This window comes from Caloenas nicobarica, chromosome 5, assembly GCF_036013445.1.
Source record: "Caloenas nicobarica isolate bCalNic1 chromosome 5, bCalNic1.hap1, whole genome shotgun sequence".
NCBI lineage: Eukaryota > Metazoa > Chordata > Aves > Columbiformes > Columbidae > Caloenas > Caloenas nicobarica.
In genome coordinates, this window is record NC_088249.1 from 43,426,540 (window position 1) to 43,446,993 (window position 20,454).

General features: G+C 47.9%; 1 protein-coding gene across 4 annotated transcripts in view; it reads right to left on the minus strand.

Annotated features, from left to right (window-relative positions):
• The window catches only part of PRDM11 (PR/SET domain 11), a 45,273-nt gene extending 29,365 nt beyond the window's left edge, over window positions 1-15,908 (minus strand). For 2 of the 4 annotated variants that reach the window (XM_065637010.1, XM_065637011.1), the window contains exon 1: window positions 15,249-15,476. The gene's annotated coding sequence lies outside the window, so the exon portion shown is untranslated. Of the gene's footprint in view, window positions 1-15,248; window positions 15,478-15,752 lie in introns of those variants that run through there. The other 2 variants (XM_065637009.1, XM_065637008.1) reach the window with 2 other exon arrangements.
• Window positions 15,909-20,454: the final 4,546 nt, after the last annotated feature.

The window sequence follows — 20,454 nt, forward strand, 5'->3', positions numbered from 1 at the left end:
CTCCTGGAGAATGAGACCTTGTGATGGTGCAGTCTGACCTCCCGCACAAGGCAGGCCACTGTGCTTCCTTCAGTGAGCTCCTGGTTAAACTGCAGTGTACCTCCAGCAAGAAAGAAAACCAAAACAAAACACAAGAAGAAATCCAGCCTTTATTTTACACACGGAGTTCCTCATTTTACTGCATGGCACATTTTGCAGCCCTCCCCTCTCACAGTCCTCCCTGAACTCCCTCCAACTTATCAGCAGCATTCCTGCGCAGCACCGGCTGCAGCACTCCTGTGCAGATGGGAGCAGCACCTTGGACCGAGACAGACCCCCTCCTGTCCCTGCTCAGGATTTCCATGTTTGTGTCCAAGTACAGAATTTACCTTCTTGGCCACCGTGCCCAGCTGGGGTTTCATGTTCAGTGCCACGGTGACATATGAGCCCCAGCTCCTGCAGCAGCTCCCAGGCCACCGCAGAACCCCCACCAGCCCTCCGACCTGCTCTGCAATGAGGTGCCCGCTTCAAGACGTTCGCACAACTCCTTGTTGTCTCCTCCAGCATACACACGATCACAGCTCCACCACTAATTTGCCTCTTCTCATTACTTGTCACTTGCCCAGACTTTGTGTTGCCCACAAACATAATCCAAATTAACTTTTTTGTCTTCTTCCAGGACACCAAAAAACTTAGAATCATAGAATCATTTAGGCTGGAAAAGACCTTTAAGATCACCTAGTCCAACTGCAAATCTAACACTGCCAAGTCCAGTACTAAACCATGTCCCTGAGTACCATATCTACACTTCTTTTAAACAGCTCTAGGGATGGCGACTCAACCACTTCCCTGGGCAGCCTGTTCCAGTGCTTGATAATCCTTTCAGTGAAGAAATTTTTCCTAATATTCAATCTAAACCTCTCCTGACACAACTTGAGTCTGTTTCCTCTCATTCTATCAGTTATCACTTGGGAGAAGTGACCAACACCCACATCTCCATTAGCATCAAGCCAAAAAAACAGGTCCCAACTAACACTTCTAGAAATACACTACCAGCAACGGCTCTCCTTCTGTTGTCACACTGTGACCTTTCATTTAGTCAGGTTTTTGTTTATTCATAGGATCATAGAATAGTTCGGGTTGGAAGGGACCTTCAAAGGTCATCTAGTCCAACCCCCTGCAATGAGCAGGGACATCTTCAACCAGATTGGGTTGCTCGGAGCCCCGTCCGGCCTGGCCTGGAATGTCTCCAGGGATGGGGCAGCTACCACCTCGCTGGGCAACCTGTGCTGGTGTTTCACCACCCTCATTGTAAAAAATTTCTTCCTCATGTCTAGCCTGGATCTCCCCTTCTTTAGTTTGAAACCATTACCCCTTGTCCTGCTGTAACAGGCCCTGCTGAAAAGTCTCTCTCCATCTTTCTTATAGGCCCCTTTTAAGTACTGAAAGGCTGCAACAAGGTCTCCCCAGAGCCTTCTCTCCTCCAGGCTGAACAACCCAAACTCTCTCATCCTGTCCTCACGGCAGAGCTGTTCCATCCCTCTGATCATCTTGGTGGCCTCCTCTGGCCCCTCTCCAACAGTGTGTCACACATTGAATCATTCTAGCTGCTTACTCCCCTGACCTGTGCCACAACTTCAGTGCATTGAACATGCAAGACATACCAACACTTTTACCTTTATCAAGCAAAATTACAGCAACATCAGAAAAATCACACCATGTTAGAAAAGACCTATTAAAAAAATCTGTACAGACTGATTATTACAATTAACACCCCTATAAATGATGACCAATCCAATCTTGATCAGCTATTAAATTATTTTACTGGAAGCTAACACCAGACTTCAGGTAGCTTAGTATTCTAGTTTGCCTATATTAGACTTGATCTTAGCTGACTTGTTTATGACTAACATACAACATTTTTTTCAGTCTAAGTCGTTACATACACTTTTTTTTTTTTTTAAATAGTATTTACGGCCCGGAGAGCGCTGCTCAGCCAGCCCTTTTAAAATCCCTGGAAGCAAGTTAGCCAGAACAGCAAACTTAGAGCTGTACTGCCATAGTAGCTGCTGTTTGGTAATTTCCCAAGCTACTACTACAACAGAGCATTACGCTGTTGCTGTAACTGGTACCATCATCTCATTTTTCCGCTAGCTAGGGGAAAGAAACAATCAACATTTCTCCAGTTCCAGGCATCAGTAAATGACTGCGCATTTAGGACCCTCTTAGCTTCTGATGTATTTAAGGCTGCTTTCAATTTTTCCTAATCTAATTGCCAATTAGTTTCTCTTTCTTGCCCTTTCTCCTCCCCCTTCAGTTTTCCACAACTACAAGAGTCTAGTTCACATTCTGCACTTTTCACTTTTTTTTTTTTTGGTCAATTTTTATAGTTATGTTTGTTCTAACACCTAAATATGAAGATCCTCTGAAGATTTCAGATGATGTGGAGAAGCACCATGTAACCATAAGCAGAGCAGGCTCCTTGGTTACTGCTGAAGGTATTCCCAGAGGACACGCAGCCCCCCACGTGAGTGTCCCTGTGGTCATCAGGACAATCCCTAGGTGAGAAGGATGCTGTGAAGATCCAGGTGCTGTTTGCACACAACATCGAGTCCTTTGGACAGCAAAGGCAGTCATAGTATGAGGCACAATGCCCCTCAGCAGGCCCAGGATATCAGTGTGACTGCTCCAAATCCCAAGAAGCACCCCCAGGTTCACAGGCAATGCCACATAGCCTCTCCTGTTTTCTTTACAAAGTGGGCAAGGACCTGTCATGTTTCTATATGACACATGTTAAGATCTCCAGTGGCTTTACCACGTTGCTCACAATCAGGCAAGCTGAAAACACAAGAACATCCGAGCTGTTAATCTCTAATGAAGGAAAAAACATCCAAATGGGGTTAAGCATGAACGAACCTGTGAATTCCTGTCCTCAAGTATGCTGCCTTTATCACTCCCCTTCTTGTAGTTATTAGTTAACAGCCACAGACTCTTATCTGCGTGGATCAGTCTCCAAAACAGAGCTTTAATTTTACGTTTTACTGGCACGTTTCCCAGATTGGGACATTCTTGTATGTGAAACAGCCATATAGGAATCCGTGCCCTCCTCAGCACACAGCTCCTTCACTCGGTTTCTCACTGTCAGCCTTCTGGAGGTCATCCCCTCTTCTTTTAAGAAAGATCTCGCATAGCTTGTACCACATTTTAAAGTGCAGGCCGACGGTGAAAGATGGACTTGAATTCATATGCTTTTTCTACAGTTGCATATTATTACCAGAAACAGTAATCCAGAACAGTTGGCTACTGATGAGCCGAGAGGGGGAATAAAGCACAGCATTCAAGGCTCTGAGCTCCCCCAAAAACAGCCACTAAAGACCCAGGCTGACTGTTTTCCCCGAGGTAAACTCTCTTACCAAGGTCCTTGGCCATGCCAACCACTTCAGGTCACTTTATGAAGTACCAGCTGGCTAGGCAGCTCACGCTTTCACCCCGTGCAAACACCAAGCAATCCCACAAAATAAGAGAGAGAATCAGTTTGCTCAGAGGAGGACTGCTGTCCACAGATGGACACTAACCCCATGCTCCACTGAGAAAATTGCTTTTGCCTTGACAGTTGCCACAGAACTGGTTTAACTTTCCCCCCTGAAGTATGATGTTCCTGGGGGCAAAGCCATCCTCCGCGTGGCATGTCCTGGCATGGTAGAGGCTGGTGGCAGGGCAAGACCCGATGACCTGCCTCCCAGCTTGATGCAAGCCCAGGGCTCTTCCCCGACAGCCGCAGAGCGGGGCTGAATGCAGCCTGCACAGCTGGAGACAAGCTGGGCTAGTCACAAATTCAAACCTAATTAGTGAAAATTATAGGGCATGGACAATGTAGGATTTGAGCAGAGACTGGGCTGCGACTAGGACTTGTTTAAATCATTGCCAACTACTCCACTACGGTCGGTAGCCACATATTCACCAGAAGTATGAAACATTTTTTTTGAGTTTCGAATTCTCAAAACGCTGAAGGTCAAGACTACAGGAAAGATACCTGGAAGCACCACAAGTTTTGCTGCAGCTTTCTGAAGAAGCTTGGAGACTAAGCTTCAAAACCGCAAGACCCATTTTACAGCAGAGAGGGCTGAGAGTTCCCAGTGGTTTCCACAACTTGCTCAAGACCAGTAACTGAGATGACAAACAGCATCTGGGTACCACAACACCAAGATCACAGTGTCATCCCAACCACCAAAATGCTGGGGACAGGGAAATTCCCATTTGCCAACCTGAAACTCCTCCTGTCATTTCAAATGGATAAGAGATGTGTTCACACGGTTCATTGGAAAAACATGGCATCAAAACCTGCCATGATCTACTTCAGGATGGACATGTTCCAGAGGTGATGTAGGAAAAGAACCCCTGAAATAATCCCTGAACTAGACTTAAGTTTGTCTTATGGTGGCTTCTAGTCAAGGTAGATAATTTGACACAAAATTCTGCATTATAGGCAGTTCAGAGCATTTGCCCTTTCTTGATCCAAGAATAGGAAGGTAGCATCATGGATCAGCACAAGTCTCTTCAAACTGGGTATTATTTGGTGCAACTTCTCTGCATTAAGTGTTGAGTAAGGACATACTTGCACAGTGGGATGCTACCCAAGTAAAGCTCCCATGCAGCCTGAACCTCCCAAACGGTGCAGTACACCACCAAGCCTTGGCAGCTATTGACTGCAGCTGAAAGAATAAGCAAGTGACTTGTGTTTTGAAAATACATTAAAAATAATTCCCTTGAACCAAAAATTTCTAATTTTTGCTGTATTTGGCTCTCTGTATGGATCTCACAGATTCATAGTTTAAGGGTGGAAAGGAGAATTACGTCAACCTGATCCCCTGTACATCACGTGCCCTCACCTTTTGCCTACAAACAGGACAAAATCTCCATCTGAGTCTAGCCACAGTATGAGAAGCCAACATTTCATCAGAAGTTCATTTCAACTGTTAATCCCCATCATGGATAAGTTATATGTGAATCTCCCTAGTTCTGGGCACCAGTCAGTGGTTCTTCCAAAGGGCCCTGCAGCCTGGTGGGAAAGGCTGCAATACCCAGCGTGTCGGGACGCTGCTTTGAGCAAATGGAAAGAATTGCTTCCCAGGTTAATGGCTGTAACAAACCTCACCATCTTTGGTCAGAACTGCCAGTTGCACTTCTTTGCCTTTGGCTTCTTCAATGTAAATATATACCTACATTTATAAAGTTAAAATAAACAGGCACGAAACCCCAGTACTAAAACAAGATGCTACTCCACCAATGCTTTTCTCCCCAAGGACAGAATAAGAGTACAACCAAGTGGGAGGTGTAAGCCTTGTTCCTTAAGGCATTACTGAAAGGTGTTTGGATAGAAATAGTGACAAGCACTGAATAAAAACACATACATAGGAGAGCTCTGGATATGTACCCATGTAGCATCTTCTCAGCTTTCCAATAATTTTCATCATTCTGTGTAACTCTTCTCTACATTATTTTAAGATGCTGGCATCAGAAAGCCATGCTGATACAAGACTGCGTCTGAAATAAATATAAGGGTTACAGACATAAAACTACCTCATCACTCTGATTCATTACCTCCCCGTTTGTGTGTCCAAAATCACAGTCGTCTTTTCCAGCCAAGACCTGACACAGGAAGCTCCCCGAACCCGCCTGCCCATTCTGACCCCCTGATTTGGGACACAGCCCTCCCTTTGGAGATCACGTTCAGGACATGCCTTTCCAGGTTCATAACTCTCCACTTGTCCACATGAAAATGATTTTGTTTCAGTGGGTCCGTTTACCAAACAAACCATATTTCTCTGTCCTGCCCCTATCAATAGGTACAATGCACCAAACTTGTTTCATCTACACATTTCGCCAGCGGTGAGTCACGCTTTCTTCTGCATCATTGAGTAAGCTGCAGGCAGAATTGGCTTCTCTCTTCCCCTCATTTGAAGGAAAGGGTCATCGAGTCTACTTCTTTGAAAACGCAGTCTCCACATATCATGTTGCAGAGACTCTTCTGTAAAATGATCAAGCTCTAGCTTAAAATAGCTGTATTATTTGCTCCCCTCGTCTCAGGCAGCAATGCCAGAGCCTCGATCTTTTGAAAAACTATTTTCTGCATTCATGTTAAAGTTAATCCACAAATGGTTGATTTATTAGTGTGCTAACACTGTCCTTTAGCTTAGAGTATCCTTTATCCTCCTTACTGTTTATACTGCCACTTCAGTTTATTTATTGGATGCTGACTCTCTATCAATCACTACCTTCACTTCCTAAGCCACTCGTATTTTATTGATATTCTTTGGCATTACATATTAATTGGGTTCTCATGTCCTGAGTTAACTGCCTTATATACCTAAGTATAGCACATCTACAGATCTTTCTTTAAACCAACAGTAAGCTTCTCAAAGAACAACATCAGACCTCTTTGGAAGTACAAGACACTTTCCATAACATCAAGTTTCAAGCATGAACTACTTTATATTCACCCAGGACTGGCATCATGCTACCCAACCTATCATTTCCTGGGCCATGCACTTGGCCATTTTCAGAACAGTTCCAAAGCGATCACTCTTCCAGTCTCCCAGATTTGCTGTGACACACCAAGACTAATTAAAAATGAACGTCAGCAAGCTAGAGACCTCCTCTTGTTTATCTAGCACTCACTTAGTTTCAAAGGAATGTGCTTTCTCCTAAGCACAGCTGCCAGCAAAACTTTGCTTACCCGCAGGACCCAGGCTACGCAACTCCCATGCGTGTCCCTGGATCCCTGCTTATGGAGCTCAACTTCTGGACAATCAGCTTATCCTTTCCTTGCCGCTGGCCCAGATGGCAGGCTTGACTGCAAGCAAGCACACACAACTCAACAAAGGGAAGTTATGTTTGGGTCTGGAAAAGTCAAGTTTTTCATCACGCAGATGCTCTTCTAGAAAGCAGAGATGTGAATTTACTGCCCGAACAACCTCCTACTCCCCTCCGCAGACAGGCAAAAAGGCTGGAGCGAGGAAGCGCTCACCAGGCTGGGCCACCACAGCGCTCCCACTCTTCTGCTGTGCTGGGAGAGCGAAAAGACGCTGGAGTGCCTTTAGTGTTTTATAAGGCAGGCGCAGGAAATTCAAGGTGCTCCAGTCAGGTCCCCACAGCCTCGCTGTGTGCCTGGGACCCGTCATACGGCACGGGGCACCTGCCGGCCACCAGCGCAGGAGCATCCACTTGCGCAGGCTGGCCAGCCTAAAAACGTCTGTGGGTGAGCGACACCGGTGATTCACGTATTTGAACGCTGATGGAGGTAAAAAGGGAAAGGGAAGGCGTGGGGGTGGGCAGGAAGCAAACCCCAGACACTACTTTCTAAATAGCAGATGTGGCTATTCTGGCTAGCAAACTTCCACTTTAATTTCTAACCCACAGAGATGGGAAATGATTCATGAAAAAAATCAACAGGATAAAATTAGCTGGAAGGCAGAGAGATAATTCATGCAACCCAACCGTCACGGGCTGAAGTGCCAGCACTACCAGCACTGCCTGGCATTTCAGCCTCCGGTGCCCTTCAGTGACTGGCACCCAGCCAGCAATCAGCTCCACATATATTTCCTTAGTGTCTAAATTAGACCCTCTGGAGAGCACATCCATCTTTCAACAAGGTGGCCTTTCACTCAACACTTTTCTAGAAGTTCTAGCTTTGACTTTTTTTTTTTTCTTAATAAAAATAAAAAAGCTACCTGCGGTATTCTGCCTTTTTCCTCCACTCATAAATGTTTAGTGGTGTTAGAGGGGATGGACGGACAGGACAGACAGGCTTGCACACACATCTGCAGGCCACCGCCAAGCTATGCATGAAATTCAAACTGCCCCACCGAGTCAGAAAGCTCGGTGAATTTCACCAGAACACCCTTTTCCTGCACAAAGCCAACAACACACTGAATGGTGACAACCAAGCACTGGTCTGCTTTTACACTGGTGATTTTTGTAAGACTGTCCTTAAATTCCAGCACATAAAAAGCACGAACTAGAGAACACAACTTCTCCCTTGATACAGTCACATGACAGAAAGTTTCTTGAGCAGACGGTATTACTTACAAATCACAAGCCAAAGCTCTTTATCTCCAAGGCAGATGAGAAACCCCCATCCCTCTAAGCGACCTCTGGACTTCCAGTAGGCACCTGGTTGTTGAGCAATTCCCCTTCCCACCACCCAACTCAAAAGCTTCAGGAATCTAACGCGAAATAGTAAGGGCTCTGCGGCACCAACACCTGTAGGCAGGTAGTCTCAGCTGCAGGGGGATCCTCATTCAGATGGGATCTGTGGGTACAGATACAAAATAAAGACAAAATCCTGCTTTGGTACCATTTGTCCAGTTGGTGCCTGTTCATTTCTGTTGAGAGATGTTACATGATGGTTCCTCTACATCTGTTACAGTGGTTTCACTCTACTTGGGCTTACAAGTGGCTCGTTTCTCTTTATTTGTTCAGCAATAAGGGAAATATTTGTGGGGAGAAACGAGCAGGTAGGAGAAAATCTTATTATCATTTGTTCCCAAAATTCTAACAAACTAGCTCAGTCCTTTAAAAGCACTAACTAACACCCCAAGCAGAACGAGACAAATCAACTGTTCCACAAAATGCAGAGGAAGCAAAAGCAAGAGCCATATTTATTTCTCCTCATTTGTACCCTCTTGCAGGCCATTAGGGAGATAAGATCTCACAGTACAACAGACATTATTCAGGGCTGGTAAATCTGTCCACAGGTTAGGGGCTCATGTTACACCACTTGGATGAGTACTGGCTGAGCATGGGTCACAACGACCCCCTTTTGCTTCGGCAGGCAGCAGTCCAGATACTCCCAGTGTCAGATCTGCCAAGAAATCAGATATCCGTGTGCTGAATTCACCACCATTTGATCTGCACGTTCCCTTCCACACTGAAAGAGAGGTGGTCAGATCCTGTATATCGTAACGCAGCTAACTACAAAAAAATTTTCAGAAGGGGCCAGGCACTTCTGGTCCTTCAACCCCTGCTCCTCAAGTGCATCTTCTACGTAAAGGCATTGGGTTCTACAGAAATACCTGGTCCTCTACACTAGGGACATTTTTAAAACACCAATTAGCAGAGGTATGGAAAGAGCCCAAGAACTCATTCAATTTCGGTTTGAAAAGAAGAGGGAGCACGTCACAGTGACTTCATGTATGCAAGTCACTGAGGGACTACAAAAGTTCACCAACTACCAACATTTTAACACCTGACTACAGAATGCGACCCAGTTAAAAAAAAAAAAAAAAAAACAACAAACAACCAACCACAAACAAACCGAAACACACCAAAGAAACCCACAAAAAACCAACCCGAACAAACCAACCAAAAAAAAACCCCATCAAAAACAAAAAAGCCCACAAAAAACCCCAACAAAACCAACCAGTCACCAGTTAAGTCCATCAGACCTAAAGAACATATGTTAGCATCTGATTTAGTTGGTGCTAGCTCTCAACACGTCCAGGAGACGCCGTAAGTGGATCCATCCTCATGGAGGTGCTGCCTTTCCAACAGCAATGCAGCGCTAGCTGGTGGGATTCTGCACTGAGGGTCAGGTACCGCTGCACCCATCCAGCAGCCCTCCGCTACATACATGACTTAGGAAAAATTTCTCAAGGAAGAAAGCAACTTACATGCATACCATACATAAGTAAGTTCTCTTCCCAGTCATGAAGGAAAGAGAAATCCAGTAATTAAAAAGCTTCTATTCTTCAGAAGTTTATCGATCTCATTTGAGCTCAAAAAAGATAATCTGCATGCCTAAGTGTGTTACACATGACAACTCTAGAAGGTATTTTACTGTTCACAAAACTGTGTCCATGTCTCATCAGTATTGATTTTTCCTTCAGTCAGTTTCTAAGTGTTTTCATTAATTTCCTCTGAAGGGATAAAAGGACTAGACTCCACAAACTGTGGCATATTTAACATTCACATTAGCCTTTCTAAGCAAAAGGTCTCCAACTTAAAGAAAGCAGCAGGTCACATGAAGTATTCCAGCAGTCTCAGAAATTGAAAAACAAAAAACAACCAAACAGCAAAACCTCCTGATATACACAGACACAAGTAAGTCAAAGTTTATCCAAATGAAAGGTGTAAAGAGGAACATGCTAGGAGTGGAAAGGTAATCCAAACCAAATTTACAGTATCTTTCAAGGAAGATGCTGTGTACACGTAGTCTGTTCAGCTGTTTGAATCTGCAGTTGAAGGACCACATTTAACCCCACTCAGGATATTGTGATACAGTTTATACGATAAATTTTCGAAACAAAGCTTCATTGTACTAAAAAGGAATGTACTGGTAATATTTCACATTGGTTATCAGCCTGGAAACAGCTGATGTCCCGACACCAGCTCCAGTTACCAGCCTTCAACACTCCGAAAGCGTGTCCGTGGGGCCACGGGCGCTGTGTGCCCACAGCACCCAGATCTGCGCTCAGGAGCCTGCGGCCAGCACTCCCAGCACGCAGGGACGACCTGGCTGGGGGACCAGGACAGGATGCTCAGAGCATCAGCTCTCGCTGCGTGGGGCAGGAGCACCGCTGGTGCTCAGGGGCAGATAATTAAGCAATTCCAGAGCTGCTGCACAAGGCAACCCCCCATATCACCTCCCATTCACTTTCACATCGCTGTGCTCATACATCACTCCCAGTACCCATGGTCAAGCGTTCACCAGCAAAAGCCGGCCCCCAGCTGACAGTGGCACAGGCCTGGCGGAGCCCCTGGGAGTGCCAGTCCTGGCAGGGCTCAACGCTGACACTTATTTCAGAATGGCAGATCCTCCCCCGGGGCCAAGTCACTACAGTCAATGTGAAATTAGCCTGGCTGCAAAGCCAAAGCCTCAGGAGGGGAGAAGAAAAGGGGCAGAGAAACGAAGCCATTTATCAGGGCGTGCTCAATTTGCATGACTTTTCTTACAGATACCCTTCTGATGGGCCCCTTATTGATGGCTGTCCGGGACCCAGGGACTGCACTGAAACAGCCTTCTGCAGCACACATTACTGAGCTCTCTCCGGAGGCTGCCAGTTTCTGCTGCTTAAACCTTAAATTATATGTGTAATATTTTTACCTTCTGACTGCAGAGGAACTGCCCCGAGTCTGAAACACCAGTGCGCTGCCTGTCTGCCTTGCAGAGCGAGGAGGCCTTTGAACGACAGCTCTCACAGATACGAGCTGTCCTGTTCACACAAGTGGACCAACAACCAGGGTGCACAACAACAAAGCTTTAAGTGCCAGTATTTTTAACTGCTTGACTGTCTCTCAGCAGAAACAGAGGTTCTTGCTATTATTTGCAGAGTTTGGGATGAAAGGAGGAAAAATGCCAGTGCTAGTACCGCCTTCACCAACTAGCTGAAGTCCGAAGCCTACATGGTGAGGACAGTGACTAGATCTCTGAAAACCCACATTGTGTCATTCTAGATGACAAGTCAACATTCACCCCCTTCGCCTCTGCTTTTTTCCCCTCCTTGCTCTCAATCTTCACAGCCTTTTCTATTAGTAATGTAGTGCCTATCATGTGGTGGGAATTTTACAGAAAAACTTCTCTAACATGGGATGCTTGTGTTGCCCTCCTTACCAGGTTTCTTCTTCATCCACCTTGGCTGCTGCCACCCTCCAAAGAAGCCACAGGACTTCTTTGTGTCTTCCATCAGTCTTTGTTTGGCCTCTTTTACCTGCAAACTTCCTCCCTTTCTGCAGCACTTTTCCCTCATCTTTTTCGAAGGTAGGGTTACAAACCTGTCTCTCACCTTGTCCTCTCTGTTGTTCCTTTGGGAGGGTGGACTTGCTACTGGAATCCACTTGCATGGACAAGTTTAACTAGCAGGGATTCCTGAAAAGCAACATTTCACTACACAGCTTTAGAAGGATCATTGGTCTGGAAGCTTTATTTAAGAACACTTTCAGTAGCAGAGAAGAGGTCACAGGGAGAACAGAAGAGCCACAAGCATGACAGCAAGGGACGAGATGCAGAGCAGCAAAGCCACCATCCCGCGGCAGGGCTGCCCAGCAGCAGGCCGGGAGGAATTCTGCTGCTTTCCCGATGCCAGCTGATGCCGAACCCCTGACACAGGCTACGCCTGTACCCCAAGCTGCTCTCAGCCCTTGGAACTGAAGGACTTGTGCTCACGTGAGAGCCCAGATCAGAGAACTAAACACTGATTCGAGAAGACACGCCAAGCACACCCAGATGCCTGTTCAACTGACTTCTGATTTCTTAGAATGCCAGAAAGCTGCAATCCAAACTGAAGAATAAAAGTGATGTTTGCTTGGTTTGGCTTTCTTAGGAAAACCAGTTGTTCACAGGTCTCAGATACAGACTATCCCAACGCAAAGCCAGCATCAAAAATTCTCACCTGCCCTCACACCACTGGGAGCAAGAGTCGTTACTTCTTACAGCCTTCTATCTTCAGATCACATTTGAGAAGCTTATTTCTTCCTTCTGGAGGTCCCCCAGTTAATCTACAGTACTACTATTTGATTGTCAAACAAAAAAACCTCAAAAACATTTTGTCTTTGGGACTATGTTTAGTTCCTCCATTCACACGCATGCCAACAACAGTGGATTGGCAATAACAATTTTAAATATGCTACTAAATATGCTAAATATGCTACTAAAATGTCGTGAATATTAGGCAGTATTAAAAGAGCTAAATATGCTACTAAAATGTCGTGAATATTAGGCAGTATTAAAAGAGCTCTGGAAATGGTTAGTAGCAAACCAGCAAGAGAAGGGCCCTGCTAACAGCAAATTAAGAATAAAAAGATAAGTAAAAGCACGTACTTCTTTTGCACAAATAGACATGGGGGAAAAAACTAAAAAGACCACAGCTTTGCTTGAGAATCAGCATGAGACAGAAGTTCCAACAGGAAAAAAGAATATTAAGAAAAAAAAAAACAGAAGGATAAAGTATACATGGTACTCTTTATAAAAAGACCAAAGACCTCTCTTGCCCAGGCTTGTTATTTTTCCCCTCAATATACATTCTTTATTCTGATTCCTGACTCAGAGCAGCAACTTCCACTCACTGCAACACTTGTGGCCCCCTGATCGCAAAGCCAGCCTGCTGCAGCGGAGACCTCCCACTTCGGGGTCCTCCTGCAGTGTTCACGGACACTCCTACCCATTTCAGGCAAGTCCATCACTTTCCAGCAAGGAATACAGTCAAACAGCCTGCTCCCATCCCATCCCAGTAAGACTGACCTTGCCTCAGTACATCAAAAATAAGGTTTCAGACAAGTCCTTGCTTTCATCCTTATTATTTGAAGTCAGCTATTACCCTCACAATAATCCTCCACCTTAAATTGTAAAAGAAGTGCAAGTAATTTCTAGCAGTGGCCAGTAAGGCTCACAATGACAGCCCCCCATAAACTGGCCCAGAAAGCACTGTGCTTCACGTATGGTCCACAAAGATGCTAAAGGAGCAATCAAAACCAGCACGCTCTGCAAGGCCAGCACTGAGCTTGGAGCTGCAAGACCTCCCTCACACCCCACAGCCAGCCAGAAGGAGCAGCAGCTTTTGACACGACTCCCAGGCAGGAGGCAACAGCAGCTTCCCCTGGGTTCTGCTACTCCACACTGGAGTGGGATCAGTCAACTCAGCATCTAGCCAAGAGCCAGGGCAACCTTCAGCATCTCCCACGGCTACCTCAAATCCTCCCCGGTGAGCAGTTCCAGCTAACCAGCCCTTCCTTCGCTAACACGGTCCTTCCACCAGCCACATCAACAGTGCCAACACTTCCAACTCTTTGCGGACTGCAAGTGATTCAAGAGTCTTATGTTGCTCAGCCCTGCGCTAAACTATTATTTTTGGAGCGGGAGCATCTTTGGTCAAAGCACTCCTTGCAAGAAGCAACCACCCATCATCTGAATGCTTTTGTTTCCCATTGCAGCCTGCACTCGAAAGCAAAAAATGCGCTGTCCTCATCAGGGATGCATGTCTATTGGTGGGGCTTATACACAATACATTAGAAAGTTGAAACAGTCATTTCCCTTTCCATTTTCATTGCTTGTAACTTTGGTGATTGCACAAACGGAAACTTAGGGGACATGAGGCCCAACTCGGGCAGCGTGCTCGCGCTCTGCTGGTCTCATGGGGAGTCAAACCTCACCAGCAGGACCAGATTCAGGGGGCTGCTGGACATTTGGGGCTGGGGCTCCTTCACTGCTCAACAAAACACTGTGTACACCTGCAGTGCTGGAAAACAACCCTTTCTTGTGGTCAGGTCAGTATTTTCTTTTTAAGCTGGTTCTGCCAGTTCTCCTCCCGTTAATGAGAAGCATTAATCATTGGAAAGAGAGGAAGCAACATCGAGCCAACAGTTTTGCCCACGGGCCAGCTTTTTTTTTTTTTCATGGGATCTGAAACGGGACACTGGAAACATCTTCCTTTTCCCTTTGGAATACGCCAAGGGGTAGAGGAATGCGGTTAAAATGAAATACATATCTAAACGGTGCTGCTCAGGAGCATTTGCAAAGAAGCAGGAAAGGTTCGACCACTTTAAAAAAAAAAATAAATAAATGGGAAAAGGTCGCAAATGTGCATTTGGTGAAGTTTTTCCACGCGAGTAAAGGAAGTATTCTGGCTACGCTGTGCAAGGGCAAGTCTGGTGCACTCTGCGACGGCCCCGGGAGGCGCTGCGGGCACGACGCCTGCAAGCGGGGGTGAAGCAACCGCGGGGTTCCCGCCGCCCCGGGCTTCGCCGCGCCCCCCGAGGGGGCGCGGCGAAGCCCGGGGCGGCGGGAACCCCGCGATAGAGGTTGCCCGGCCCCGCTGAACGAGCACCCGGTGCCGCGTCCCACCAGCTCCCGCAGCCCCCGGGGAGCGCCCCGCGCCGCCCCGCCCCCGCGTTCCAATGTGGCGCGCGCCCGCCCGCCCCCGCCGCCGATTGGCCGGCGGCCGCGTCACTCGCCGGCCCCGCTAACGGCCGCGCTGAGGGAAGACGGGGCGGGGGGGGGGAAGGACAAGGAGGGGATGGGCGGGAGCGGCGGGGACAGGCCGGGCCCAGCGCCGCCCGCCCCGTAGGGGAAAGGGAGGGGGGGGGGAGGGCGCTACCTGTGCCCGCGGGTCGCCGCCGCCCCGCCCGCTGCGGGCGCTCCCTCAGGCGGGCACCCCTCGGCCGGACCCTCTTCGTCGCGGGCCTCGGGCTGGAGCGGGTTCTCCCACCCCCCCCCCCGCCCACGCACTCCGCAGCCATTTTCGTGGCCACCTTGGCTACCAGCGGGGCTGACTCACCTCGGCGCTGCGGGCGCGGGGGGCCCGCCTCGGCGTCCGGGGGCCCGCTCCGCCGCGGGAGGGGAGGGAGGGGGGAGAGCCCGGTTGGCTGCGCCCTCCCTCCCCGCCGGCCCCGCTGGCTAGTCCCAGGCGAGGACGGGTCCCGGGGCCGGGCCGGGCTCGGCGGAGGCGGCGGCGGCTCCCTCCCTCCCGGCCGTGACCACCATCTTATTAGCACAGGAAATGACATGGAGAACGGAAGAGAGGGGCGTTCGGGGGCCGAGCCCGGGGACCCCCCGAACCGGGGGGAGGCGCGGCCGGCCCGGCACGGCAGGGTTCTCCCGGGGCCGTGGTGCTCCCTCCTTCCCTCCAAATACCCGGGCTGGAACGAGGAGTGGGGGGTGGGGAAGGAATAAAAACCAAACCCAAAAAGCCGCACAAAGCAGGGAAGAAAAAAAAAAAACCAACAACAACAAAAAAACACCAGAAAAAGCCGAGCAAACCCAAACCTCCCGCGGTTCCCACCTCCTGCTCCGGAGCCTGAGAGTTCCGCGCAGAGCCGGCGGCGATCAGCGCCCGCCGCCGGCCGGGGCTCGGGGGGCTCTTAGGGACAACACCGGCACGGGCGGCCCGCGGGGGGAGCCGCTCGGAGCCGCTGGGCTCCCCCCGGGCGCTGCCGCGGCCACCACCTGCCGCCGGCCGGCAGCCGCCACGGCGCCCCGCGGAGCGGGACCGCCCGCCCTCCCGCCTCTGGGGGACGGCGCTGAGACCTGCCCCCCGCCCGGGGACGTGCCCCGGGGCTCCCCCGCAGGCCGGGGGAAGGGGCTGAGTGGCCCCGGGACGGGCCCCTCTACCAGCGGCAGCACCCCGGCGGTGCGCGTCTCTGGTCGCGCGTTTGGAGCCTCGTGCCCTTGTGCGAGCAAAAAGCGGGTGTGAAGACGCGGTGTTTCCCTGGCGCTCGATCGTATTTCGAATTACACCACCCTCCCCTCCAAAAGCAGCCCACCCAACAGCAGCAGCAACAACAAACCTTACTCCCGAGCTCTGTGCAGAAATTACAGGCAACATGACGGATGACAAAAAGTAGGCATAATTTAATAAACAGAGGAAGCATGTCTCACCAATAAAACAAATTCAAAATAAAACCATCTGCAGGCATTAAAATTGAAACAAAGCAAACTGTTTAGCTGCTTTGCTAAAAGAGGCACAGTGGGGGGTAAAGAGAGGGATGGATAAATAGCCATAATTTTCCAGTTCCTTTGGTTGACAATGGGCTTGTATGCAAACAGGGCTGTGGTGATGATGTGCATGCTTGGATACTTGGACTACTTCCCTTTTTTGAAGCCCTGAGAAATACCCTTTTCTGCAGTCCCAATAAATAAAATTCTTTCCTAATATCCTCCACCCTGAGGTGTTTGCTATAAAAGGATGGAGCGGAGAAAAATCAGTGAGAACACAAAGTTGAAAAGGACGTAGCCCAAGCAAAACAGAGGCCCACTTCTGCCATCCTGGAGCTGGTTTTGCTGCCATCACTGAAAGTTTGAGGGGTGACAGAACTTCAGGAGAGGGTCTTGATATATCACTTAAGTCAGCAAAAGATAATATGTCTGGCAAAACAATGAAGAAGGTAAACAACTTGGGTTCAAAACAAGCTCACTTTGCAAAGGCAGCCGGTGTGGCACAGATGATTATTCTGAAGTTCGAATGAGTGTCATTTGTCAGCTCTCCAGCTGTGGTATGCTTTTTTTTCTCATTTCTAACCTCTCAGGAGACAAGTCCTACTTGGAAGGTAAGCATGCTGTGTAATTTCACCCTGCCCAGTAACCGCAGATAGATGGACTTTGAGGCACTTGCACTTGCCTGGGCAAGACATACCATGAGCTGTCAGCACCTTCAGACTCCTCAGAAATATTAGAGATCCAAATAGAGCTGCCCTAGTTTGCAGTTTCTCTGTGTGTGCTGAAATGTGTTAGAACACTGGGCTGGCAGCAAGTGCGACAATGGGCTTGTAAATATGATTGATGAATGAACCAAGAGAAAAAATAGTAATTAAAAACCCAATAAAAGCCATGGAAATAATACAAATGCACACTGAATGCCATGCTAATTTGGAGTAATAGTTTTGTTGTAGCTGTTGGAGATTAAGGCTGTAAGAGCAGGCTCAAAGGGAGGCATAAAGCTTTTATTTATAAAGAAAATTAAATATGTAAGTACAATATAAATAACAGCTATTATGTCTCCTTGCAAACATGGGCATGCTAATTTATTGAGAGAGAATTGCCTTGTCTTAATGTGTGCCTGTTGTCTCTATACGTTTAATAGTCAGGTGATAAAATCCCTGTGAGGAAGATTTTGTGTCTGTTCTCTGTAGAAACTAGTTACAGAAGGAACACAGTGCAAACTTGTACTCTTTCTCCAAAAATCTTACCTCTGGGACTTGGAAAGGCTCCCTCTTCCTCAGCAAACTGCTCCCTCACTTACTAAGAAGACATAGGATTAATTTTTTTTAATGAGTGCTTCAGCACTTTCTTCTTATGGGGATCGCTAGTGTTCAGCCCCCACTCCATCACTCACAGCAACTCTCCTCTGTCGAGCTCTCAGAAAAAAACTTTACAAACGACAACTTCAGTTAGCAATGAGGTAATTAGGTGTCGACTTCCCAGTATTAGACTGTCAAATCTGTTCCTCCACAAAATGCTGGATGGTCTCCCAGAGAGGCAAAAGGGTGTTCCTACTGACACTGAGCTTTTAGCCAATGGTATAAAAAATGATGCATGCAAAAGTGGATAAAACAGAATCCAGCTTGTCGACAACTACATTTAAATGGTCTTCAGAGATCGGGATGCTGAGAGTCGGCAGGTACCTCTGCCAGCTCCGAAGTCCGATCCCTGCAGCAGAAACAACTGGATGTATTTTGCGCAATGAGCATGTAATTGCCTAAAAACCCTCGGTGGCTGAAGCACAACAGTGCAAAAAGGGGGCAAGTCAGGACCTGTGCTGCACGGGGTGGTGGGGGGTCTGTCTCACCTGGGGCTGTCTCCAACAGGGTGCCCAAGGAAAGGTAGGAAAGTGCCCAGGCTCTTCTGCGAGCCGAGATGCACAGCAGCCATCAAATTGCTGAATATTCTCTTGTTTAAGATTGTCAACATCCTACATAACCACATCAATACCAAGAGGCTGGTGTCCGCTTCCCAGGCTTTGAGGAATGAGCTGCTTGGGCCAGACTGCCTCTTCCTCCAGGAAAGGTCGCTCGTTGCAAGCAGAAGGGAAAAACCCACTGCCATTACCCAGACAACACCTTTTCCTGCACACAGAAAGGATTCAAATCTGTAGGATCGTCGCACTGATGCTCCCAATCAGTGTGAAGTCAGCTGGCTCTTAAGTCTGTTAACCACCTTTTAGCATCAAAAACACTGTTTAGAAGCCACACCAAAATTGGGGACATTTCTCTTCCATACAGATGCGGTTGTTGGATGGTGAATTGGAATATAGATTTTTCCCTTTGAAAATCTGAAAACATCCCACAAAAGAAAAGAAAAAGGAAATTGCATGAGCGAGAAGGAAGCTTGGCCAGAAACCCACAGTTACAAATGACTTCAGCAGGGTGGGACAGGCCCTGAAAGAGGCGCAGGGGAAGAGCTCTTTGAAGAGCGTGTAACTGCAGAGCTGCAGCTTATGTTTATTTCTGCTGTACAATAGAAGCATCGATGACCTTTACCCAGCAGTGCTGTGTCTTTTTCCTCATCGTGCTATATAAGTCTTTCACCATTATCGGTAGAAGAATATGAATGCTTTAGCAAAGCAGTGCTCTCCGCACATTTTATGGATGTCACTGGATTAAGCCTGATGAACCGTCTGCCAAGGAGGCTGAGTTCTATTGGAAAGCAAGAAACTTCTGGGTGCAACCTTCTCTCCTTTTCTGTCTTCTCTGGGCACTGGCAGTTGTGCTACTGCCTGCCAAGCCTGTCTCGAGGTAACCTGAGCCTACTCACCCCCTGGCCACAGAAGCTCTGGTGCTAACGAGGAACAGGGACAGTGGGGAGGGTGGGACAATCCTGCCTGGGGTTTAGATCAGGTATGGACTCTGGGAATGCTGTAGAGGGAATTTGAGGGTATGGCTTGATGATAAAGGTGCTGTGATGAAGCCAGTACGTAGAGCAACAGGCACAGTCCCTTAGGCTGGTGCTGTTGCCCTGAGGTGGCTGGCTAACCCAGCAGAAAATTAGCCCAAGCCAGCAAATAGGTGGTGGGAGCATGCTGTTGGGGGACAGGAAGAAAGCCAGACCTCTTCCACAGCAACAACAAGCCACTAGTTCCACCTCAGCGTCCGCACCTCCAGGGCAGCTCTGGCTTTGGGAGCTCCTGCTCTGTGGCGGGTGGGTGCTGCCCAGGCTGCCCAGCCCCGGCCCTGCTGACAAAGCTGTTTGCAGGCCGTGAACTGGAGCAGAGGGCTGAACCCAGTTAAAAATAATCCACCAAAAAAAGAAGAAAGCTGCTTAGTTATCGTAGTATTGGTGCATGCATGTGGATTGCCTTTTACCCAGATCGGCACCCGTGTCTCAGGCTGCAGGGACAACAGTAGGAATGAGTATTCAAACCATAGCCAGAAACGCAGAGATGAGATGACCTGCCCAAGACCAGTCCTTAAATCTTTTGGACTGGATGAGGCATGTACAAATAGCGCCTTTTTCAAACACTGGGGTTTAGGAATTTTTGCTGGTGTGTTTTTAACAAATAATCAGAACTGCTTTTCCATATGAAATGGTCTCTCTGTAGCTGGCCCAAAGACTGAAGGCTGAGGAATGTCTCCGCTCACAAGCACTTCAAAACTCAGTGGTTTGTTTCTAGGCATCCGTCACATGTTTTGGCAGTCCATAGGAATGTGCACTTCTGTATATCACAAGCAGCTACCCTGTCTTGAGCCAAATAACTTGTGTTTAACTATAAAGCTGTCTTTAAGAAAGACACCGAGTTCTGACCTGAAGAAATCGAGAGAGAAAGAATTTCTCCTCCCCTTTGTCCTCCCTCTCCTCATTCTGAACATGGGCTTGAATTCCCTGTATGAATTTGGCTGCATTCACCTTCTAGCCACTGGTTCTTTTTATGTTTTTCTTTATACTTTGATACATTCTTGATACCTTCTTCTTGGTAAGATACATCTATGCCGTAGTCTAGTAAACTCGAAATATTTATTTCTGGATAAGCTAACAGCTTGATTTATTTAAAC